The sequence below is a fragment of the Dermacentor albipictus genome, chromosome 2 (genome assembly GCF_038994185.2).
Source record: "Dermacentor albipictus isolate Rhodes 1998 colony chromosome 2, USDA_Dalb.pri_finalv2, whole genome shotgun sequence".
Taxonomy (NCBI): domain Eukaryota; kingdom Metazoa; phylum Arthropoda; class Arachnida; order Ixodida; family Ixodidae; genus Dermacentor; species Dermacentor albipictus.
The window spans coordinates 78,735,837-78,759,834 of record NC_091822.1 but is presented as its reverse complement, the minus strand read 5'-3'; the positions used below and the strand labels follow the sequence as shown (position 1 = coordinate 78,759,834).

At 47.3% G+C, this 23,998-nt stretch overlaps 1 long non-coding RNA gene across 1 annotated transcript; it reads left to right on the top strand.

Annotated features, from left to right (window-relative positions):
- Nucleotides 1–21,840: 21,840 nt before the first annotated feature.
- Nucleotides 21,841–23,196, top strand: LOC135918826 (uncharacterized). The gene is made up of 2 exons (XR_010569789.2): nt 21,841–21,913; nt 22,972–23,196. It is a non-coding gene; the product is annotated as an uncharacterized lncRNA (long non-coding RNA).
- Nucleotides 23,197–23,998: the final 802 nt, after the last annotated feature.

The following is a 23,998-nucleotide window of genomic DNA, read 5'->3' as shown; positions in this document are numbered from 1 at the left end:
TGTCTTTCACATTGTAGCTTAAGTGTGCTGCTGTATGGTTCATTACAAGCTGCACAAATTTTAAAGGATGTGCACGCTTGCCCCCTTATCTGGCAACCACACCGAGAGGGAGCACTAAAAGTTCAGTGTTGTCAAGAGAAGAGTAAGCGCGTACATGTGCCAGCGGTTTTATGTGGGCAAGTTGTACTGGTGACGCCAGTGCATCTACATTAAAAATATTTCACATACCAGCGTAGTGGAAATTCCTGTCCACTTCAACGAAATGAACCACCAGTGCAGATATCTGGGCATACTAGTCCAGGGCAGCAAGTGTGTCTACATTGAAAATATTTCAGGTAGCAACATGTACGACAGTTCCACTCACAGCGGAACGGTATATTACAAAGTGGTGTGCTTTCACGCTGTTCAATAATGAAACTATGCCTGGACTTCATGCCAAACATTTTTGGATGTCAAAGTGGAGTTCAACTGGTAAAGCACTTGTTAGGGGCTACATGTGCGAAAACGTTTTTGTCATTCACAGTGCGTTTTAGAGCGAAGCTATCAGCCCTTAGTTGGTCGGCATTTTTTTGTGCGTGTCCGTTAGCAAAAATGTAGGCCGATCGCGGCTACAATGCAGGGCCAGAAGCAATGGCTCATGCCACCATAAGGCAGAGGCTCGGGTCTAAACTCGGTAAGGGCTCTGGCAGTGTAGTCGAGCGCGCTCTTCGGTTATCATGCGACGCTTTGCAACTGGTGCTTGTCGAATCCTCAGTGACGTCGAAAAATGTAAGCACTCAACAAAGTGAAGCACGCAGTTCATGCATTTTTTGAAATCGTGGATACAACATACAGAAAAGTGCACCTTTCAATAAGGAACAAGCCCAGAAGAAGCATCCGAGCCACATAATTGATGATAAGGATCGCCTGATAATAGTGCCAAGCACGTGGCACTCTCGCATACCTTTCCTGGTCGCGACTACTACTGTACAGGCTGCCGCGGCGATGGCAGCATGTGACGTGGGAAGTGATGTCCCTAGCCTTTCATATATAGAATCACCAGCCTGGCACCTGATGTCTACTTTGTTGCTGTACAGCTATTGGCGGCGACGTTCTGTTGCAATTACCATTACTACCATTACTGTGAAGGAATAAAACATTGCCTACTTACTCAGCAGTTCTGGTGGTGGTTTAAAACTGCTTCACTGGACATTCACTTTCGCAAGGCTGGGTTGGTGAGCCAATGTATTTTTTTTTTACTTTATGACATTAGATATGTGCTGAACGTGTACTAATGCATTCATGGGTTTGCAAACGATTCATTGCGAGATTATGTTTGCTTTTCCGAGAGTGGTACATACATGCTTGTCGTAAAAAGCTTTTTTTGGATAAACCAACCCGTAGCTATTGCTTCCTTGGTTATTCAAACGCTGCTTCCTGTGCATTCTAGTTCATTTCTAGGTTTATACAAGTTTTTAATTATGAGTCTTGCACATTTATTTCACGTGTACTGGAGTACTAGGCTTATTTTAGTTCATTAGCATTACTCAGTGTCATCGTACTTTGCATTACAGGGGTGCTCAATTGTTACACAGATTTCCTCGTTTGAGTAATCTATAATATTTTTCTCTTGATTGTTTTTTAGTGTTGTGGTTTCTTTTAATTGTTACACCTGTAATGAAGCAGGCGCGCACCTGTATATGTGCCGTCTCAAGAGGAAGACGAAATGTCATACCGTGATCGCGAGCGAGCCTTGTTCTACGGACAGCCCTTGCAGTGCCTTGATTTAACTAGCGTTCGAGAATGTTGTGAACGACAATAAACCTCGTCGTATTTGGTGCAGTTTGCTGAGATCCTTCGCCTCATCCTGGAGCTCCGCACTCGAACCCTGCCAACAAGATCGCCCTGCACTATGCCTGATCCTGCCACGTCGTTGCCTGCCCCACCGGCTGCCACTGTCATCTGCGCCGACGTCCCTCGTCAACGCGACCCACCCATTTTCAGTGGGACCGTCGAACAAGACGTGGAAGACTGGCTGTCATCGTACGAATGTGTAAGCTCCCATAACAAATGGGATGACCAGTCTAAGCTGACCCACGTGCCTTTCTACCTAGCCGACGTAGCCAAACTTTGATTCTTCAACCACGAATTAGACTTTACAAGCTGGTCCGCGTTTAAGGCTCTGTTTGCTGAAGAGTTTGATTGCCCAGCTGTGCGTAAGCTATGCGCTGAACAGCGCCTACGCCAGCGCGCACAGCAGCCCGGAGAGACATTCCCCAGCTACATCGAGGATTTTCTCGATTTGTGCAAGTGGGTAAATCCCAGCATGTCAGAGGATGACAGGATCAAACATATCCTCAAGGGCATCGAGGACGGCGCATTCCCGATGTTGCTGGCCAAAAGCCCAACTAGCGTATCCGTCCTCATTAACCTCTGCCAGAGCTTTGACGAGCTGCGCCGCCAACGTTCCGTCGCCCGCCAGAACCTTAAGAACGCCGATTGCGTCTCGAGCACTGCGCTTTCCCCCGGCATGACCAACCCTCTCGCAGCATATCAAAGATTTTATTCACGAAGAGGTGGCCAGGCAGCTCTCGCTGCTGCCTCACAGCGACGCACCTACGGTAGCTTTGCCTCCAACGCTTCAGCAATCCATCCGAACTCAGATATCTTAAGCGCTTCCTGCAGCTCCTACAACCCCCCCACCCAATCCTATGAGTGTGCCGCTGGCCCATACCAACTTTGCCACTCACCCTACGTCGCTGCCACTCAGTTATGCAGCCGTAGTTGCACGGCCACCTCTGCCGACAGCTTCCTTTTCATCGCCCATTCATCCGGTTTCATTTCCAGTTGCCCGACCGTCATCACAGTTTTTTCGTCCCACCGAGATGTGGCGCACTCAAGACAACCAGCTTATCTGCCTCGACTGCGGCATTGCTGGCCATGTGGCGTGCTTCTGTCGCCGCCGCACCCCAACTGCGCGTAACAGCTTTGACACGCTCACCTACGCACCACAATACGCCGCCACGCCTCCGTTTTCACCGCGACGTCTCAACACTGATCGCCGGTCAGAAACTCGGCGTTCCCCTTCCCCTCGACGGCGTTCGATTTCGCCCCTGCGTCGTCGAGTTCCCACTGAAGAGGGAAACTGACTGCTGCAGTTCCTGAAGCAAGAAGTGCAAATAAATCGACAATTGCAAGACCTCAATCTTCCCCGCAAAAATGTTATTACTGTTTTTGTAGAGGGAGTACCCGAAGTGGCACTAGTCGATACCGGAGCAGCCGTTTCTGTAATTCACGAGAGCCTTTGCCGCAAGCTACAATAAGTGACTGCAGCTCACTCTGGCCCGGTGCTCGCCACTTCCAGCGCGCAGCGAATTCACCCTTCAGCTGTATGCACGGCCCGTGTATTCATCAACGACGTTCTCTACATAATCGAGTGTTTCGTGCTACCATCGGGCTCTCATGACCTCATCCTTGGTTAGGATTTCATGTCACGTCATCATGCTGTCATTGACCCTTCGCGTGCAGAAGTGTCGCTTTTACCACTATGTGAATCTCTGCCGACCAGCTCTCCTCACTTTGCCGACAAACTCAATGTTGATGCCGACAGAACCATACCTCCTGAGTCGTCGATGGCTGTTGTCCTGTCGTCAGATGCCGCATCTGATGCCACTGTAGTGTTTACGCCATCCCATATGTTTGCTCAACGCAAGGGCATTGTTCTTCTGTTTGCCGTGCTTACTGTAACATCTTGGTCAACTGTGATGCTGGTCACCGACTACTACCAGTAGCCGATCAGCCTACTGCGTGGAGAGACCGTAGAATACTTCCAGGTGGTCGACTACGTCGACGACCTCGATGTTTCCACCGACACCCTTCGTCACGTTGACGCCATCCCTTCGGTCTCCGGCTCATCACCTTCAGTGGGTTTTGACAATGTCATTGGCCCTGCTCTTTCCCCATCTCATCGTCGCCGGCTTCTCGCGGTCCTTCACAGGTTTGTCTCTTCTTTCAGCTGCCATCAGACGTCACTGGGCCGTGCCCCCGCTGTTTCTCACACCATCGTCACCGGTTCCCACCCCCCTTGAGACAGCGCCCGTATCGTGTCCCCGCTGAACAGCGCCGAATCATCAGTGAGCAAGTGCACGACATGCTGAAACGTAGAGTCATCCGTCCCTCTCAAAGGCTTTTGTCTTCACCTGTCGTATTGGTAAGAAAAAAAATGGCCCTATTCGCTTTTGTCTCGACTACAGGCGCCTAAACAAGATAACGAGAAAAGACGTTTATCCACTGCTTCGAATCAATGACGCTCTCGACTGTTTACAAGGCGCAGAATACTTCAGTTCCTTGGATCTGCGCACCAGGTACTGGCAAGTTCCAATGACCAAGCCTGACCGTCCGAAAGCCGCATTCGTTACACCCGATGGCCTGTACGAGTTTAACGTCATGCCATTTGGTTGCGCAACGCGCTTGCTACTTTTGAGCGTAAGATCGACATTATCCTTCGCGGCCACAAACGGAAGAATTGCTTTTGTTACGTAGACGACATCGTCGTCTTCTCAACCGATTTTCCTGCACACCTCGCTCGCCTGCATGACATTCTGACCTGTCTCGCATCTGGCAGCCTACAGCTTAACCTCAAGAAGTGCGTTTTGGTGCAAGAAAGCTAGCCATATATCACGTTATCTCAAAAGACGGCGTCCTAACGGACCCAGACAAGCTCCGCGCCATCGCAGACTTCCCAACGCCCACGTCTATCAAAACCCTCAGAAGTTTTATTGGCTCATATACCTATTTTCGTCGCTTCGTACATAATTTCGCATTCATCATGGCGCCTTTGACAATTTTGCTTTCCATCAGTAACAGCATAGCAGCGTGGTCACCTGAATAGGATGCAGCGTTTCAGCAGTTGCTCCACTTGTTGACCTTACTACCGATTATTCGCCACTACGACCCTGATGCTCCCAAGGAAGTTCATACTGACGCCAGCGGAGTTGGTCTCGGCGCGGCCATAGCGCAACGGAAAGCTGGCTATGATGAATACGTCATCGCTTATGCAAGCCGTGCTCTAAAGAAAGCAGAAAAAATTACTTCGTCAAAGAAAAGGAGCGCCTAGCGATCATCTGGGCACTAAGTAAGTTTCGTCCATACCTTTAGGACCATTCTTTTGCCGTTCTTACTGACCACCATGCCCTTTGTTGGCTTTCTTCCTCGAAAGACCCCTCTGGACGCTTGAGACGTTGGGCGCTTAGCTTGCAAGAGTGCACTCGAGTGCACTCAAGGCACACTGACTGGAAGGTCTCTCCGTCGGCATTGCTTGGTCTGTGGACAGCGTTATCGACTTCGACTTCAGGAGTATGATTGCGCCATGTTGGTTCAGGAACTACATGCCGACAATTGCGTCTAGCGACCAGTGTTTGAGAAAAACGAAAGTCGCAGAGTAGTTCCAGTCGCCGTTATGAGGTGTCCTCCAGCTGTGAAAACTTCAGGGCCGTCCCATGCAGTCTTGACTTTCTTCAACATGGCGGTGGATAATCCTCTGATCCCGGAGTAGTCAACTGCAGTGCGTACAAGCGCGGTGACTTCATGGCCGTCGAGAAGCACGTCAAGGTCGTTGGTTCTTTGTCTTCCGTTCCAGTTCCTTCGCGTCGAATCACAGCTGTGTGGAGTTGACCTGTGGCTGGTATGTGGCATCGCCGGATCGCTTTTCGTCGGCGTACTCTTGACTACTATGCTTTGCCGGGATGGTGGCGTGCCGTTGCCACGTCCTCGAGCCAGATCTTGAAGTGTTGTCACCATCGGCAGAGGACCTTCCGCATTTCAAAGTACAGCAACTGCACCTCGATCTGTTGCTGCTTTTATTTTTCTGGATACGGGCTGCCGGAGCAGCCCCGATATAGGCCAGTGTATGGTCGCGCTGCGGTCACAGGTGGCGTGGTGGTAACGGAGAATGGGATGGTCACTGAGGGATCCATTGAGTGGCGGCGAGGTATTTGGCGATGTCACGTGGACGTTGCCTTTGCTGTGGGCGTGGCACGTTCACGGAGAATCCTCGCTGTCCTAAGTCGTGGTATGGGCACCAACGGCAGACATTTCCGGCTTCCCCGCAGTGATAGCAGAGCGGGTTCTGTTAGAGGGCGCGCCAAATGTCCGTCTTCGTAACGTAGTTGCGCTGGGTGACGGCTGGGTGTGTTGGCGGCGGCGGTGGTGGACAACGGAAATGCGGCTTTACTGGGCCCTGGCGCAGTCGCGGACGGCGAACCATGGCGGCGTAAGGCATCGCTTCCGGGTGGGCTTGCGGCGATGCCAGAATTTCTGGGTCTTCTAGTGACCGCTGTAGCTCATGTTTAACTACGTCAGCAATCGAGGCTATTTGAGGCTGCAACCTTGGGTACAACTGCAGCTCATCCCGTACGACCGGTTTGGCCGTCTCGCGCCCGTCACCGGCGTGCCGCGCTTGAGCTTCGGGAGCGTTTGTTGTCAGCGTAGGCCGCTTGTATTGCCTCGTGCGCATTTAAAGCGTCTTCTCGGTCGTTGTGCCCACCGTAACAAAATCAGCGACAGTCCTGGGCGGATTGCGTATCAATCCGGCGATTAATTGTTCTTTCATACCCCGCATCAAGAACCGAACATTATTTTCTTCCGACATGTCGGGATTGACGTGGCGAAAGAGGCAAGTCATTTCTTCCCAAAAAATTGCAATGTTCTCGATCAGTAGCTTCATGCGGGTTCCAGTAGAGCTTCGGCTCGCTCTTAGCGCACGATGCTCGTAAAGGTCCGCAGGAAGCAGCTACAGAACGGGTGCTATGTTGTCAAGGTCGACTCCCGGTTCTCAAACCACTTTCTGGCGGCATCTTCTAAGGAAATATATACCTACCACAGCTTGTCTTAGAGTCCCGCTTGTTGACAATCGTGATTCGTTCATACGTCTTCAGCCAGGTTTGGGTCTTCAGCCGACGATCCAAGGAGGGCTGGTGGCTACCGAGTTTTCTGTAGCACGATGACGGACCCTGGGGCTGCAGATTTGTCCGCGATCGTCTTCGTTGTCACAGGTAGAAGTCCTTGTTCCGGGGCAGGCCTTTTAGCCTTCGACTTGCTCGATGGCGTGTGACAAAGTTGGTGGTTTTCTTGGCGGTCTGTGCTTTGATCACTGCTAGTCGGCGGCATCCGGTACATGAACGCAAATCACCTCCACCAGCGGCACGTGTACTGACGGTCAAGAGCAGAGTAGCAAAACTGCGAATGGCGGAACTAACTATTTATTGCACGAACCTGCTCCCCCCCCCCCCTCCCCAGAAGAACAGGCTACACTCAAAGCCCAGCGATAGCGGCGAACACAGTAGGCGATCGTCGAAAATCTGATCTCCCGGTGAAGCGGGTGTGCTTTTATACATAAGTCGTCGAAGGTTCCAGAGTGTAATGGCTGGTGCACGCGTGTCTGCCAGTAAGTTCTGCACAATTCGCGTCGCAGAGGCAATCAGATTACACAAGCTTCGGTGACAACAGACAACAGATAGAACTATCGGTAACATTCTTGAAACTTGCGATCCATGCGGGTGCGTCACGCGCTGAGCAAGAACATTTGTTAGATGGTGAAAAGCGGCGCCTCGAAAAATATAAACTACTCGTGTCAATATTATTGAAATCTAGCTGGGGACCCTAAAAGCTTGAGCTGCGTTGTACTTTATAAGTGAAGCAGGTGACGCCACGGAGTAGAAAAATGCGTTATTTCAGTTTCCGTAAGCATCAGAGCCATATCGCTTTGTGTCGGTTTTGCTTGAGCATCTGAAACGGGGATCAGTAGTTGGCTTGTGAGAGCGTTGTGAACCATGTTGTTATGCGTTGCGAGAGCTCAAATCTGTGCAAGAGTAGGGAAATTAAAGTCAACATTGCGACAACTATTTAGGACATTGAGGACTCAGCAGCTCCTGCAAGAAGAATGGGATATGTTAAAAATCTCATCGTAGTAGTTAGAAGCACTATCGCGATTGTTCGTCCATCTTCTTTTATGTATGAAATATGACCTTTTTCCCACTAGAAAACTCGTTAAGGTGGGTTCTGATCACCTCAAGTTCTTCGGTGGCAGGTGGGCGTGGGTGGAAGGTGCCAGCAGACGATGACAGAAGTCATTATTGAAATATTTCAGTCGAGAGGCCATCTATTGGCCAGTAACACTACTTCTGAAGTACCTCGCGTCGATGCTATCGAGTTAGGAAGAGGAATTTAGGTTTGCTTCACTGCAATGGTGGGTATTCAAAAAGGAACGCTGACATTCATGGCAAGCAATTCGTCACCACTCGAGTGCACCATACAGATGCTATCAGAAGCAAGAGGTGCGAATGACCTCAGAGGGACGTAACGTGGTGCTTTGTAAGGGTGGAAAACAAAGTATGTTGGTTTAGCATATTCTGGGGTCTAAGCCGCATACACGACGGCGCTGCTTTGGGGAGCTTTTGCTGCTTTGGTGCTGTTTTAGGGGGGAAGAAAGTGTAGGGGTCAGCATTATCGTTATTACGTGACTAGCGGAATTCATAATTCTGGTGCAGATTATTACAGACATAATGGTAGCCGCGGTATATTGATGCGAAAGCATCAAATGACCCATTGAATAAAAAATACACCGGCCTTTGATAAGCAAAACGGTGCCTACATTCCGATTGGCTTCGACGCCACATCACGTGCGTGCCTGGACGGATAAGAGCAAGCGAACGGGTACATCTAATGATGCTTTAAAGCGCCAGGTAGTGCATGGGTGGAGAGGGCACTGCTGCGACGCCATGTCACTCTCCCTATCAAAAGCCTGTGTAATGCACGCGTTACTTTCTACGCAAGCTCTCGCCTGTGTTCCATTTTCGCCACTGTAGTCATTATATTAAATTTATTGCATATAAAAAATAAATACCAAAAAATAGGCCTTGGAGTTAGCGAATTTGAACAGAAACCTGACTGACAAATTAGACGTCAATCCGAATATCTTTGGCGTGTTTTTGTTCTTTACTCTGTCGGCGAATTCTGGTAACATTAGGTACCACTGCTCGGTCATGCCGCCAGTGACGTCGGATTTCAGCGTACTTAATTGAGACTAATTATGTAATTAGGCGGTATGCGAAAAATAATCCGAGTATCTCTAAACGACCGCGAACAACCTTACCTTGGCATTGTCTATCTACGTGTCATTTTCACATTTTAAAATCTTGGTGCAGGATAATTGGAATGTCCTGCATATTACGTGGACGGAGACAAAACAGCAGATCATATACACGATATATTTATAAGGAGATCAAGCGCTAAACCATATAGTCGAGTGCACGTGCCAATTCAGAAGCGTCTTCTTCATCGACGCTCCTTTTGAGGAATAGTGCCATTACACGACCTGTGGCTGCTGAAGCACTGTCACGATGCATGCTACGTTATGAGCGAGCGGGAGGTTCAGGACGGGATACGTGGGCATCTGCATCTGGCGAAACTAAGGGAGACGAAGACTCGAGCATGCATATCTCGTGAGTAAGGTCTTTTACACGTCTTAAGACACAGTAGCATCAGAGTACCGGAAAAGCCATTTTTCTGGGAGGTCGGCACGCCGAGTCGGAGCTCATAAAAGCGCAAGGGCACTAGGATGAGCACTGAACTCCCGTCGCGATGACAGGAGTCAAAGCGGTGCTTCGACGTTGCGATAGAGTGAGGCGATCGCGAGCAATCTGGCGTGCCTAGTCAGCGCTGGAAATGACATCGCGGTTGTACTCAGTGGGCAAATGGACGCAGCGGGGGTGACAGTGTGAAGAAGCAAAGTTGAGTCACTGCTAAAGAGAAGAGAGAAGGGTGAAAAACCAGCGGTATCATGACGGGTGTAGATGTAGGCAAACTTAACGAAGGGGAAAGCAACGTCCCATTCTCGATGGCGAGAAGAGACATACATAGAAAGTATCTCAGCATCCGGCAGAAGGGTTCAGTCGAGCGGTTGGTTTGTGATGGTAAGCCGTTGTAAACTTGTGTAGCGCAGGAGCGAAGCAGGTCATCGAGACTATGGAGAGAAGTAGCAGTCACGATCAGTGAGGAGTTGACAAGGAGCTCCATGACGTAAGAGGGAATAATGTACCTGCACACCAGGGACGTCCTAGCACAACTAGTTGGAAGAGCGCGTGTAATGGCGTATCGGGTGGTGTGGTCCGTGGAACCGGCAATGCCTTTGTTTCAATTCAACAACCGAGGAGGTCAAGGCCAACTCAGAACAAGCGGTCAGATGAGATGTCCATGGGGCTAAAGCAGGCCTCGAGAAGGCATAGGGGGTTTCATTCGGTGCTGACACGGTTCACAAAGAGCGACGTAGTGATGAACAGAGCGGTAAAGACCGGGCCTTAAGAAGTAACAATGAATGCGGTTGTAGGTCCACGAAAGTCTAAGGTGACCAACAATCGGGGTGTCATGGAGTTGGTCGGAAACGCTCAAGCGCAGATGCATAGGGATGATGAGCAAGAATTCGCCTCCGTCCCGGTGGATGTTCTAGCGATTTAATGAGACATCGCTAGGCACAAAGTGGCGAAGGAAGTGATCGGGCACTGCGGAATCCGGCTGCTGATTAAGCACAGATGAGATGGGATCACAGCGCTGTTCTTCACGGATGTGGCTTAAAGCGAAGAGTAGATCGAAAGTACACATACAAGTGCGTCATCCGAGGTTTCAGGCGCAACCACACGATTTTGGGACAGTCAACGTCCTGGTGCAATCGCTCAGACTTAGAGATAGAGTTGTTGTACTCTTGGAGTCACTGTGCCCAGAGACAGAGACACCCAATGGGATCCTTAAGGGGTGAAAGCCAAGAAAGTCGATGGCGATCAGTAATGAAGGTGAAACGGTGGCCATGTGAGTAGGGTTGGAATCATCCCAGCGTCCAAATGAGTGCAAGACACTCCGATTGCCTGACAGAATAGTTTTGTTCAGCTGGGGAAAGGAGGTGAATGGCAGAGGCGATAATACGGGCATGCCCATTTTTTGGTGGACCAAAACTGCACCAATTCTGTGGCCGCTGGCACGGGTGCGTACATCTGTTGGAGCGGAGCCGTGGACATGAGCCAGGACAGGTCGTGTAGTGAGCGACTTGACGAGGGTATAGGAGGCGGCAGCCTGTAGAGCATCCCAAAAAAGCGAGGTGCCTTTCTTGAGCAAGCTTGTGACAGGGCGTGCTATTTCCGTGAAATTGCTGACAAAGCGACGCAAGTAACAGTAGAGTCCCAGAATGCTAAGAAGTTCCTTTTTGCAAGTAGGAACGTAGAACACCTGCACGGCTTAAACTTTGTCAGTGCCGGGGCAAATTCCGGTCGAGTGGACTAGATAAACGAGCCTAAGCTGCTGACGTCCGAAGCAGAACTTGGATGAATTAGGTTGTAGGCCGGCTTTGCGAAACACAGATAGGATAAAGGAACGTCGGTCGTAATGCGTTTCGGATGTCGGTGAAGATTCAGTAACGACATCAAGATAGCACAACAAAATGCAGCATTTCCTACCGCGAAAGACTCTGTGCATCATGCGTTCGAAGGTGGCTGGGGCGTCGCATAAGCCGAAGGGCATGACCTTGAGAAAGTCCGTCAGGGATATCAGAAGTGCTCTTCTCACGATCCATGTCATCTTCGGTGATCTGCCAGTACCCTGACCGAAGGTTGATCAAAGAAAAACACTTGGGTCCACGAAGGCAATCAAGGGCGTCTTCTATGTTTCGAAGCAGCTGCACGCCCTTTTATGTTGTCTTGCGAAGTTGTCAGTAGTCCACACATAATTTCCAGCTGTCGTCTTTCTTTTTAACAAGAACCACGGGAGTAGTCAAACGGCTGCAGGACGGCTGCATGATATCTTTAGCGAGCATCTTCTCAACCTCCTTTTGAATGACGTGGCGCTCAGCTGGAGATACCCGGTATGGCTGCTGGTGGATCGGATGCCATGGCCAGTGTTTATGAGGCGCTTGGCAGCGCAGGGTCGACCCATATGGCGGTCACAAAGCTCAAATACGTCTCCATAAGGAGGGAGCAGGCATACGAGATCATCAGCTCGTGGGGCGAAGGGCCTGTAGCGATCATTATATTTAGGTTGGTACGAGGCCGATCTGTTGAGGAAGACGGCATATCGGAGGTGTGCAAGAGAGTAAAATCAGGCGGAGACAAGGCCGAGATAACGTAGTCGTAGGAGAGAGTCAGCATAACGAGGGAGATGCCCTGTTGGAGCACATGTAAGCACAGGCTGAAATTTATGGGAAGACAGGTAACATTGTGCCGTAGATTAATAACAGTATATGTGGAAAACCAACGCGGTGCGTCAACAGAACGGCAGTGCTGATAGCGAGCACATAGCAACCATAGTTTACTCGTGGAGCGGGCGTAAACGCAACCCAAGTCATGGCTTGTGGTGGCAAACGAGCATGCTCAGCAGAACAGAGCAGATTCTTGATTCGTACGGGTTGGTCAATTAGACTTCGTAGGTCAAGCTCCGCAGTATCAGTGCAACAGTCAATGAGGGTGGAGTGGGCGGATAAAAAGTAAATACCAATGATGACGGAAGTGGAACGGCAGGCAGTGGTAGTGAACAAAGCAGAAGTATGATAGCCGGCGACACTGACACGTGTGATACAGAGGCCTGCACCATAAGACGAATGCGGTAGTGGTCATGACTTTCTTGAACTGCTAACGGAGGTGCGAGCGTTTAACTTATATGGGCGCCGGCATCGATCAATGTTGTAACACGTAGGCCATGCACTTGAACGTCAGTCAGGTGCTCATTGGTTGGGAGCGTCAACAGAGGGGTTTAGGGGCAGGTCGGAATAGCAGTGACAGCTCGAGGAGCAGCAGCCGTCAGTTTCCCGAAGGAAAACGCCGCGTGTAGAACTGGGACGGAGAATGGCGTGGTTGAGGCAAACGAGATCGTGGGCGTAGTAGTGAGGGCGAGCGGTGGTACTTGGCGGTGTTCGTAATCTTCTCGGCAGATCTTACTGGTACAGCCCGGAGTACCTTGTGCTGAGTTCGGGATGGATAGCGGACGCCGGAGAAGCTTGTCCAAGCAGGCGAGGACCAAGGAATTCTGCAATACCGCAAAATGTGTCCAACCCGTCCACGTTGGAACCAAATTTACTTGTCGTGATGCGTCCTGCACTCATTCGGATAGTGATAATTCAGAGTAGGGCCAGTGTGCGGAAAATCCCCATACCTCCCTTGTGACGCTCGGTCGCATGCCGAAGGATAGATGGATGGAAGGTAGGAGCGTCCCCTTTGAGACGAGGTGATGGCAGTTGCCACTATGCTCAGCTTTTTATTTTGCCTTTTATTTTTATTTACCTCTGCTGTGTGTTATTAAAATTCTCGATTTTATTTAAATACGTCTTCCTACCCTTTTAACCTTATGTCATCTCGCTGCGTTTGAGCCACAAATACTCCAGTAGGCTTTTGCTAATTTACACCGCATATTTGTTTACATTACTATCAATATCTCTGAACCCTAAGGCCTCAGGAAGCGTGACTGTGGCCGCATCGACATCGGGATTGATACCATCACATATTAGTATGAGGTGTTCGATTGTTTCTACAGATTTACCACACATGGTACATGTGTCTTCTTCTTCGTCATATTTCTTTTTATAGCTCCGCGTTCTAATATATCCTGACCTAGATTCAAAGAGAAGGGCAATGCCTCTTGAGTTATCATAAAACGTTTCCTTCCTGATCTGCTGCTTCCTGTCTCAATATAGCTCAACACTATGCTTCTTTTCCATTGAATTTATCCCATTTTTACCGTCCGCGTTTTTAACCTGTTGTTTATTGTTCTGTCTTTCTTCGTCCTCGTGTCTGGCATACTTACTGGTTAGCTTCCTAGTCCTTTTCCGCCATTGTGAGTCAACGCTCTTTCTGTATAGGTATTTAAATACCTTAGCTGACCACCTGTTATCGTCCAATTTCCTCAGATGTTTTTCGTATAGAATTTTACTCTGAGCTTCCCGTGCTTCGAACGATGTCCATCCCATATCCCCCTGTACTGCTTCGTTTGTGGTTTTCCCGTGGGCACCTAGTGATAATCTTCCCACAGCTCTCTGATTTACTTCTAGTCTCGACGGAACCCCTACCCTTAAACACAGGATCGCATTCCCGAAAGCAAGCCCCGGCACCATTACTCCCTTCCAAATACCTCTCAGTACCTCATACCTGTTGTACCCCCCCCCCCCCCCCCAATGCCTTATGCTTCATTATCCCGACATCTCTTCACACTTTTGCTGTGAGAGACTGTTCGTGCTTTTCCGTGTACATCTGCCGTTTGTTTATCCATACCCTGAGATATTTGTATTCGGCCCCTCGGTGTATTTCATGTCCTTGTATTGTAAGCTCCTGATCAGTTGTATCGTTGAACAACATCCGACCGAACTTTGCTTCACTAAAACTGAAACCTAAGCTGTCGCCTTCGTTTCCACAGTAATTAACCAGAGTTTGCAAATCTTCCTGGCACTCTGCTAACAGTACAATATTGTCCGCATACATTAAACCCAGTAGTCGTTGCTCAACAACCTTTCCGCCTAATCTGTACGACAGATTATACCCTAGATTGATTTTTTGTAACCTTCTTTTCATACTTGTCATATAAAGCATGAACAGCAGCTTTGATAGAGGACAACCTTGCCTTAATCCTTTGTGTACTTCGATAGTTGTCGTACTCTTAATTCCTTCCCATGTTATTTCAACATTATTTTCTCGATATATTTCCTGTAGAAAATCAATTACCTCGTGGCCGATACCTTCATCTTTTAATATTTTCCACAGGAGTTCCCTGTTCACGCTGTCGTATGCACTGCTTATGTCCAGGAAAGCTAAATACAGAGGTATATTTAACGCCTTAGCTATTTCTATGCACTGGGCAACACGAACGGGCTATCATCTAAGCGCCTACCACTTCTGAACCCGTTCTGAAGTTCTCCGAGTATTCTAAAACTTTCTACCCATGATTGCATTATTCTGCCTGCATCGCCAGCCTATATACATCTGATGTTATCGTAATTGGTCGGAATGATTTGATGTTCTTTTTATCACCTTTCCCTTTATAAATCAAATTCATTTTACTCTGTTTCCAGCTGTGCGAAATTTGCTTATTTGTTATGACGGCCTCAAATGCTTTTATGAGCGTTTCCTTGCTTCTTGGGCCAAGTTCATTAACTAACTTGATTGCAATTTCGTCTATCCCCGCCGATATGCGACGGCAGCGCCGCTTCCACCACTGGCGGCTGCTGGATATCTCACTGGAAATAATTCACAAACAAAACAATGCCTTCATGACGTCAGTTGTGAGGCCAGAAGCTTAATGGAGAGGAAGCGCAGTCGGGAGTATGAGGGTTCCCGTGGAAGCTCTCCTTTGCCACTTCGTATGCAAGCGCGATCTGTGCGTGCTGTCTTGCAGGCCCACTGGCCGCGCGGCAACATTGAACAAATCACGAACGAGGACCAGCTGAAGCGTGCCGCGTTTACGAAGCACTTTTTTCTGCTGCATTTACCTAGCAAGCTTCTGTGATTTTTGAAAGCAATACGACATCGCTCGTACAGAGCAATGCCAGGCAATTATAATGAGAGAGATTTATATAGCAAACTATCGTTAACTACCCATATTCGTTGTTAAAATGTTACGTTTCGTCATTTCGCGAAAGCAGTCGGTTTGAAATTCTTAACTTGTCGTTAAGTTTAGGGTTATGGTTTAACTACTCCACAGATGTAGTGTGAGTTGGCATAAAGAAAAAAATTCCTACTACCATCATTCGTTAATCTTGTTCTTGTGTTGTGAAGTGGATTAACTAAAGTTGGCCGATTTCTCAGTCAGTCAAAACTCAACACTAGTAAAAGCTGAACGTCTATGCTTTTATTCACGCCTTTCGTACTGAAAAAAGACTGGCCTCCATGCAGCGCGATAATGTCAATCCGTAGAAAAATGAAGAGAAAATAGATAGCTGAAACCTTCAGTGCGATCAGGGGTTCACGAAAACACAACAAGGAATTACATCGATGCGTCGTTTCGCCGTCATTTCTCTTGAATTTGTTAAACACTACGGCTGTGCTTTTTTAAACTTTGGCCTTGACTGTTTATGTTCGCAAAGTACAGTGAAGAAAATGTATAGCCCAATAAACACCCATTCAAGCCCTTCATTACAAGTATTTCACCGGCAGCAGATAGGCAGCCTCAGACGAATGAGTCAAGCAACACTGCTCTTAGGTAAGTCCACTCAGGATTCCACAGAACTAGTTTGCTCATGCAAAATGAATATCTGCGCAGAAAATAACGAAACACTTGTGCCTATCTGTTGTCCTTGGGAAAACTGAAAAACTTCGCGGAGCTGTAAATACCGCTGTTAGAACATCACAGAGCCTTACACGACATGTGATACCCTGTTAAACCATCTGGGTCTAATGCTCGGTACACCTGGTATCCTGCGTCTTCCATTCTTCGCATGCCTGATCACGCTTCTTTCTCTCATCTTTCCCATCTCCAGGGCTGGAACGAGAAACAAAGCTGCTGTCCCAACGCACCCGATTTCTCATATTGCTGAGCGAGTGCAAGTGTGAACAGAGGGAAGCTGGACCGATGCACGAATCAACCACTTTCAGCGCTTCAACCGATTTCAAATTCATAAAATGAGAACTAAAGAATGGCTAAATATAAAATAGGGTTGTTTTCCATTCGCTCAGATTTTGTTATATCTAAAAACCTGTGAACGACAAGAAATGTGAATATCCACATCCGCTTTACTTCGCTTCCAGGAAATCTTCGGATACCCGGCAATCGTTAGGAGCGCGCATGTTCCCTGACAGAAACTAGCACTCGCTTCCCAGGGGTTGGTTGGAAGGCGTCCTGCACTCATTCGGATAGTGATAATTCAGAGTAGGACCAGTGTGCGGAAAATCCCCATACCTCCCTTGTGACGCTCGGTCGCATGCCGAAGGATAGATGGATGGAAGGTAGGAGCGTTCCCTTTGAGACGAGGTGATGGCAGTTGCCACTATGCTCAGCTTTTTATTTTGCCTTTTATTTTTATTTACCTCTGCTGTGTGTTATTAAAATTCTCGATTTTATTTAAATACGTCTTCCTACCCTTTTAACCTTATGTCATCTCGCTGCGTTTGAGCCACAAATACTCCAGTAGGCTTTTGCTAATTTACACCGCATATTTGTTTACATTACTATCAATATCTCTGAACCCTAAGGCCTCAGGAAGCGTGACTGTGGCCGCATCGACATCGGGATTGATACCATCACATATTAGTATGAGGTGTTCGATTGTTTCTACAGATATACCACACATGGTACATGTGTCTTCTTCTTCGTCATATTTCTTTTTATGGCTCCGCGTTCTAATACATCCTGACCTAGATTCAAAGAGAAGGGCACTGCCTCTTGAGTTATCATAAAACGTTTTCTTCCTGATCTGCTGCTTCCAGTCTCAATATAGCTCAACACTATGCTTCTTTTCCATTGAATTTATCCCATTTTTACCGTCCGCGTTTTTAACCTGTTGTTTATTGTTCTGTCTTTCTTCGTCCTCGTGTCTGGCATACTTACTGGTTAGCTTCCTAGTCCTTTTCCGCCATTGTGAGTCAACGCTCTTTCTGTATAGGTATTTAAATACCTTAGCTGACCACCTGTTATCGTCCAATTTCCTCAGATGTTTTTCGTATAGAATTTTACTCTGAGCTTCCCGTGCTTCGAACGATGTCCATCCCATATCCCCCTGTACTGCTTCGTTTGTGGTTTTCCCGTGGGCACCTAGTGATAATCTTCCCACAGCTCTCTGATTTACTTCTAGTCTCGACGGAAGCCCTACCCTTAAACACAGGATCGCATTCCCGAAAGCAAGCCCCGGCACCATTACTCCCTTCCAAATACCTCTCAGTACCTCATACCTGTTGTACCCCCCCCCCCAATGCCTTATGCTTCATTATCCCGACATCTCTTCACACTTTTGCTGTGAGAGACTGTTCGTGCTTTTCCGTGTACATCTGCCCTTTGTTTATCCATACCCTGAGATATTTGTATTCGGCCCCTCGGTGTATTTCATGTCCTTGTATTGTAAGCTCCTGATCAGTTGTATCGTTGAAAAATATCCGACCGAACTTTGCTTCACTAAAACTGAAACCTAAGCTGTCGCCTTCGTTTCCACAGTAATTAACCAGAGTTTGCAAATCTTCCTGGCACTCTGCTAACAGTACAATATTGTCCGCATACATTAAACCCAGTAGTCGTTGCTCAACAACCTTTCCGCCTAATCTGTACGACAGATTATACCCTAGATTGATTTTTTGTAACCTTCTTTTCATACTTGTCATATAAAGCATGAACAGCAGCTTTGATAGAGGACAACCTTGCCTTAATCCTTTGTGTACTTCGATAGTTGTCGTACTCTTAATTCCTTCCCATGTTATTTCAACATTATTTTCTCGATATATTTCCTGTAGAAAATCAATTACTTCGTGGCCGATACCTTCATCTTTTAATATTTTCCACAGGAGTTCCCTGTTCACGCTGTCGTATGCACTGCTTATGTCCAGGAAAGCTAAATACAGAGGTATATTTAACGCCTTAGCTATTTCTATGCACTGGGCAACACGAACGGGCTATCATCTAAGCGCCTACCACTTCTGAACCCGTTCTGAAGTTCTCCGAGTATTCTATTACTTTCTACCCATGATTGCATTTTTCTGCCTGCATCGCCAGCCTATATACATCTGATGTTATCGTAATTGGTCGGAATGATTTGATGTTATTTTTATCACCTTTCCCTTTATAAATCAAATTCATTTTACTCTGTTTCCAGCTGTGCGAAATTTGCTTATTTGTTATGACGGCCTCAAATGCTTTTATGAGCGTTTCCTTGCTTCTTGGGCCAAGTTCATTATCTAACTTGATTGCAATTTCGTCTATCCCCGCCGATATGCGACGGCAGCGCCGCTTCCACCACTGGCGGCTGCTGGATATCTCACTGGAAATAATTCACAAACAAAACAATGCCTTCATGACGTCAGTTGTGAGGCCAGAAGCTTAATGGAGAGGAAGCGCAGTCGGGAGTATGAGGGTTCCCGTGGAAGCTCTCCTTTGCCACTTCGTATGCAAGCGCGATCTGTGCGTGCTGTCTTGCAGGCCCACTGGCCGCGCGGCAACATTGAACAAATCACGAACGAGGACCAGCTGAAGCGTGCCGCGTTTACGAAGCACTTTTTTCTGCTGCATTTACCTAGCAAGCTTCTGTGATTTTTGAAAGCAATACGACATCGCTCGTACAGAGCAATGCCAGGCAATTATAATGAGAGAGATTTATACAGCAAACTATCGTTAACTACCAATATTCGTTGTTAAAATGTTACGTTTCGTCATTTCGCGAAAGCAGTCGGTTTGAAATTCTTAACTTGTCGTTAAGTTTAGGGTTATGGTTTAACTACTCCACAGATGTAGTGTGAGTTGGCATAAAGAAAAAAATTCCTACTACCATCATTCGTTAATCTTGTTCTTGTGTTGTGAAGTGGATTAACTAAAGTTGGCCGATTTCTCAGTCAGTCAAAACTCAACACTAGTAAAAGCTGAACGTCTATGCTTTTATTCACGCCTTTCGTACTGAAAAAAGACTGGCCTCCATGCAGCGCGATAATGTCAATCCGTAGAAAAATGAAGAGAAAATAGATAGCTGAAACCTTCAGTGCGATCAGGGGTTCACGAAAACACAACAAGGAATTACATCGATGCGTCGTTTCGCCGTCATTTCTCTTGAAGTTTGTTAAACACTACGGCTGTGCTTTTTTAAACTTTGGCCTTGGCTGTTTATGTTCGCAAAGTACAGTGAAGAAAATGTATAGCCCAATAAACACCCATTCAAGCCCTTCATTACAAGTATTTCACCGGCAGCAGATAGGCAGCCGTCATGACGAATGAGTCACGCAACACTGCTCTTAGGTAAGTCCACTCAGGATTCCACAGAACTAGTTTGCTCATGCAAAATGAATATCTGCGCAGAAAATAACGAAACACTTGTGCCTATCTGTTGTCCTTGGGAAAACTGAAAAACTTCGCGGAGCTGTAAATACCGCTGTTAGAACATCACAGAGCCTTACACGACTTGTGATACCCTGTTAAACCATCTGGGTCTAATGCTCGGTACACCTGGTATCCTGCGTCTTCCATTCTTCGCATGCCTGATCACGCTTCTTTCTCTCATCTTTCCCATCTCCAGGGCTGGAACGAGAACCAAAGCTGCTGTCCTAACGCACCCGATTTCTCATATTGCTGAGCGAGTGCAAGTGTGAACAGAGGGAAGCTGGACCGATGCACGAATCAACCACTTTCAGCGCTTCAACCGATTTCAAATTCATAAAATGAGAACTAAAGAATGGCTAAATATAAAATAGGGTTGTTTTCCATTCGCTCAGATTTCGTTATATCTAAAAACCTGTGAACGACAAGAAATGTGAATATCCACATCCGCTTTACTTCGCTTCCAGGAAATCTTCGGATACCCGGCAACCGTTAGGAGCGCGCATGTTCCCTGACACAGAAACTAGCACTCGCTTCCCAGGGGTTGGTAGGCCAATGGCGTTCGAGAGGGTTGAAGGTGTCACTGGCGCGATAAATTTGCGGACGATGCGGCTTTCATTCCGCGTCGAACCATTCAGGTGATACTCTGCGACGGTGAAGGTTGAGTCGCCATATGAACTTCTTCACACGTTAATGTCGCTGCCGTGTTCGGAAGGTGGTCGAAGTGGCGGGCGATACATCGGCTTTTAGATTCTTCGAATTGTCTGCATTCAGCCATTATAGCGTTTACTGTAGAAAAGTTCTTAAACACAATCAGTTTAAACGCACTGTCCGCAATCCCTTACAGTACGTGCGCGACCTTATTGACATCTGTCATTTTGACGTCAACATTTCGGCAAAGGGCCAGCACATCCTGGATGTATGTCAGGCACGACTAGGTAGACGTCTGCGCACGCGAGGCAAGTTCTTGCTTGGCGGCATGCCGGTAGCCTGCAGGTCGGCCAAACACCTCGCAGACTTTTTTAAACGCTCCAGGGGTGCTATGCAGGATGCGCCGAATTTGGCAAAACTCGGGATCTTTACGAGCTCTGGCGACACCCCAAGATGAAAGCACGAATGGTACCGAGACACAGTTTATCTTTCGACAAGCCTCCAGTTTCATTGGTTTATCTAGATTCACTCTGGCTGGCTATCATTCCTTGGGCGTTGCCTTCTGGGCGGTCGACAAACTGGGGCTCACGTGATCATACCGTCGGTGCATGGTCGTGCCTTCTTTCACTTGTTTGTCGTTCCACCGAGTGCATTACATGCAGAAGCAAGTTGTAAAACAAATGTATTTAGTACAATATTATTAGTTACTTTAACGTGGTTTAGAAGCATTTTGAAGCTTACGAGATGGGCACTGAATGCCTCTTAGACTAATTTGTAATTTAGTACGCTTCGCATTATACCACGAGGGAGCGCTCTAGTGGCGTCATCACATCCATTCACCGGGCAAGCATGGCGGCTAAGCATCAGAGAGGCCCAGTGTAAACAAACCCGTACAACGAGCTTGCAGTGCGCGACGTAGTGACCAGGCTCGACGAAGGCCAGTATTTCTTGGATAGTTCTGTTCCTCCGTGGGCAATCTTCCCGTGTACCCGGTAAGACTGCCAAGAGCTTCGGCGATATTACAGATCGCAACGCGCACCTACTGTTCACGGCGAAGTGCTGAAGAAACAACTTGTCCGGTGCTGCTTCTGTGAGTGCGCCTAGTTCCTCCACCCTGCGTGACTGCGAGCGTCACGAACATTACATAGTGTGGGCAAAAGGCAGACATCCTATATAGCTACAATGCGACAAGGAGGTGGTACCGACGATGGATCTCGCTACCAACACAGTGAAGGAGACATCGACAAACTGCAGATAAGTATATTTTTACTGTTTCATATTTAGCATAATAAGAGTGCATGGATTAAGTCACTTTCGTAGTAACGAACTGAATGTCCAGCAGTTTAAGGAAGCCGGTGAGAACCAATGAGTGGTCGTGCTTTTACGTGCAAGTGGGCCCGCGAAAATATGGAATAGATGAAGGTAACCTTCACTAACTTGGTGAGGTAACAGAAATTCATGAGTGACATTAAGCTAGCAAAATTTATGGAAGAGTATCTTTATCCAAGTGAAATATCAATAGCAAGTACTGATATAAAGCAGGAAACTTATACAAAAATTTCATGGGTTGAACAGCACATGGAAGGCATTACCGAATCGTGATCGCCACGTTACCGATATCCTTGAAAAAAGTCTAGAATCATTGCATTCCACCGGTTATGCAATATGGGACATAAACCTGGAGGTTAACAAAGAAACTTGAAATGTCAAGGACTGTGTAGAAAGCAAAGTAACAAAAATTGTTGCAGATAGCATTAAGGCAGGAAGACAGTGGCGTAGTAAACCGTGGCAACTGATATGCTAGTTGAGATTAAAAAAGAAAGGAATCGGCAGGCAGGCCATGCACGCATTCGATCACTTGTTGCCAATTCATATCAGGTGATTACATAAGCATTACAGAATGGATGTCAAGGAGAGAGAACTATAGCCGAGGATGGTAGAAAATTGCATAATGGGACAAAAATAAGATGTTTGTAGGCATAGGATGCAATCAGCTCGTATAAGATGGGATTGTAGGGTGAGGCATTTGTTTTGCAGCTAACAAAAATAGGTTTGTGGTGCTAACAGTAGAGACTCGTGAAGGTACGGGGCCACCTCAGCTGCTGGCACACTAATCAACATGACAATTGGCTCTGAAAAAGAAAACCCCAGTTATGAAAAATAAAGCAACGTTGTCCCAACGCATTGTTTTATTATGCATACTACACTAGAGGCTTCCACAGTTAAGGGCACTTAGTACTAATAGTGCAACGAGCATTTTTCTTTGTAAATAATGGTTTGTATGCGGCTGATTCATTCCAATACACTTTTTTGCAGCAAAACATTCTGCTGCTGGAGGCACTCAACCACCTGGTGGCAGTAGGCGAGCGCCAGGCACGTGCTCTTGAGAGTGTGGCAAAGGTCCAGAGGGCTGCTCCGCAACAGTAGTATCGGTGCCCTCACTGCTCTCCTGTCGAGCCCACAGAAGGCACCTTATAAAGGAGCTTTCAGTTTAATATTTTGTTTATTATTCAAGAACATGAATAAAATTATTGCAGTAAACGTTGTGCTGTGCATATTAGGAGACTTGTAACATGCACTTGGTGTCCCTTCAAAATAGGCAAAAACGTAAGACAACTTGTGCCACTCTTGGACCATGTAAATAAAAAATACACTAATTCAGCTTAAAAGGTCATCATGCTGTTTGTTCTTTCTATGTGCAAGAATACAGTGCGTGTTGATTAGCCACAAGATGAACGGTGTGTGTAATTCAAAATGAAGAAAGGAAACAGCAGGAACTTAATAATGCTATCACCTATAGACTGTGCATATGACTGCAACACTCCCCGATTCAAATGTGCCATTACATGCATGTTCGATTCCACATATTCTTTAACATTGTCTTATAATTGCATGTACCATATTTCACACATCTTAAGCCTTTGCATAGCACACTTCTGATGTATCCATTTCATAGGCCAAATAATTGTACACTTTGTCCTTTTGTGTTGTATGAAAAGCAGCATCCTTTACAGTCGGATAAAACTTCAGAAGACAGGAGAGGCCCCACCCAGATGACCAAAGCGCAGCATCCGATTGCCTACACGTCTAAAGAAATAGTCCCTCTCCAACGAGCAATATTAGTCTGTCTGGCGGCACGATATCAGTCCCGAGTGCGTGCCCATTGGTGCAGGCTTGTGTTCACCTGCCTTAAAGTGCAGATTCCACAGCCTCCTAAAGTTGTATCCGACTATAGAAACTCGTAATGCCTTGCACCAGTTGCATAGACTTCTGCAATTTGATAGCACACAATGATCAGGAGCAGTAATCTATAAAGGCATCCAAGCAAAGCTGGCTGACCACA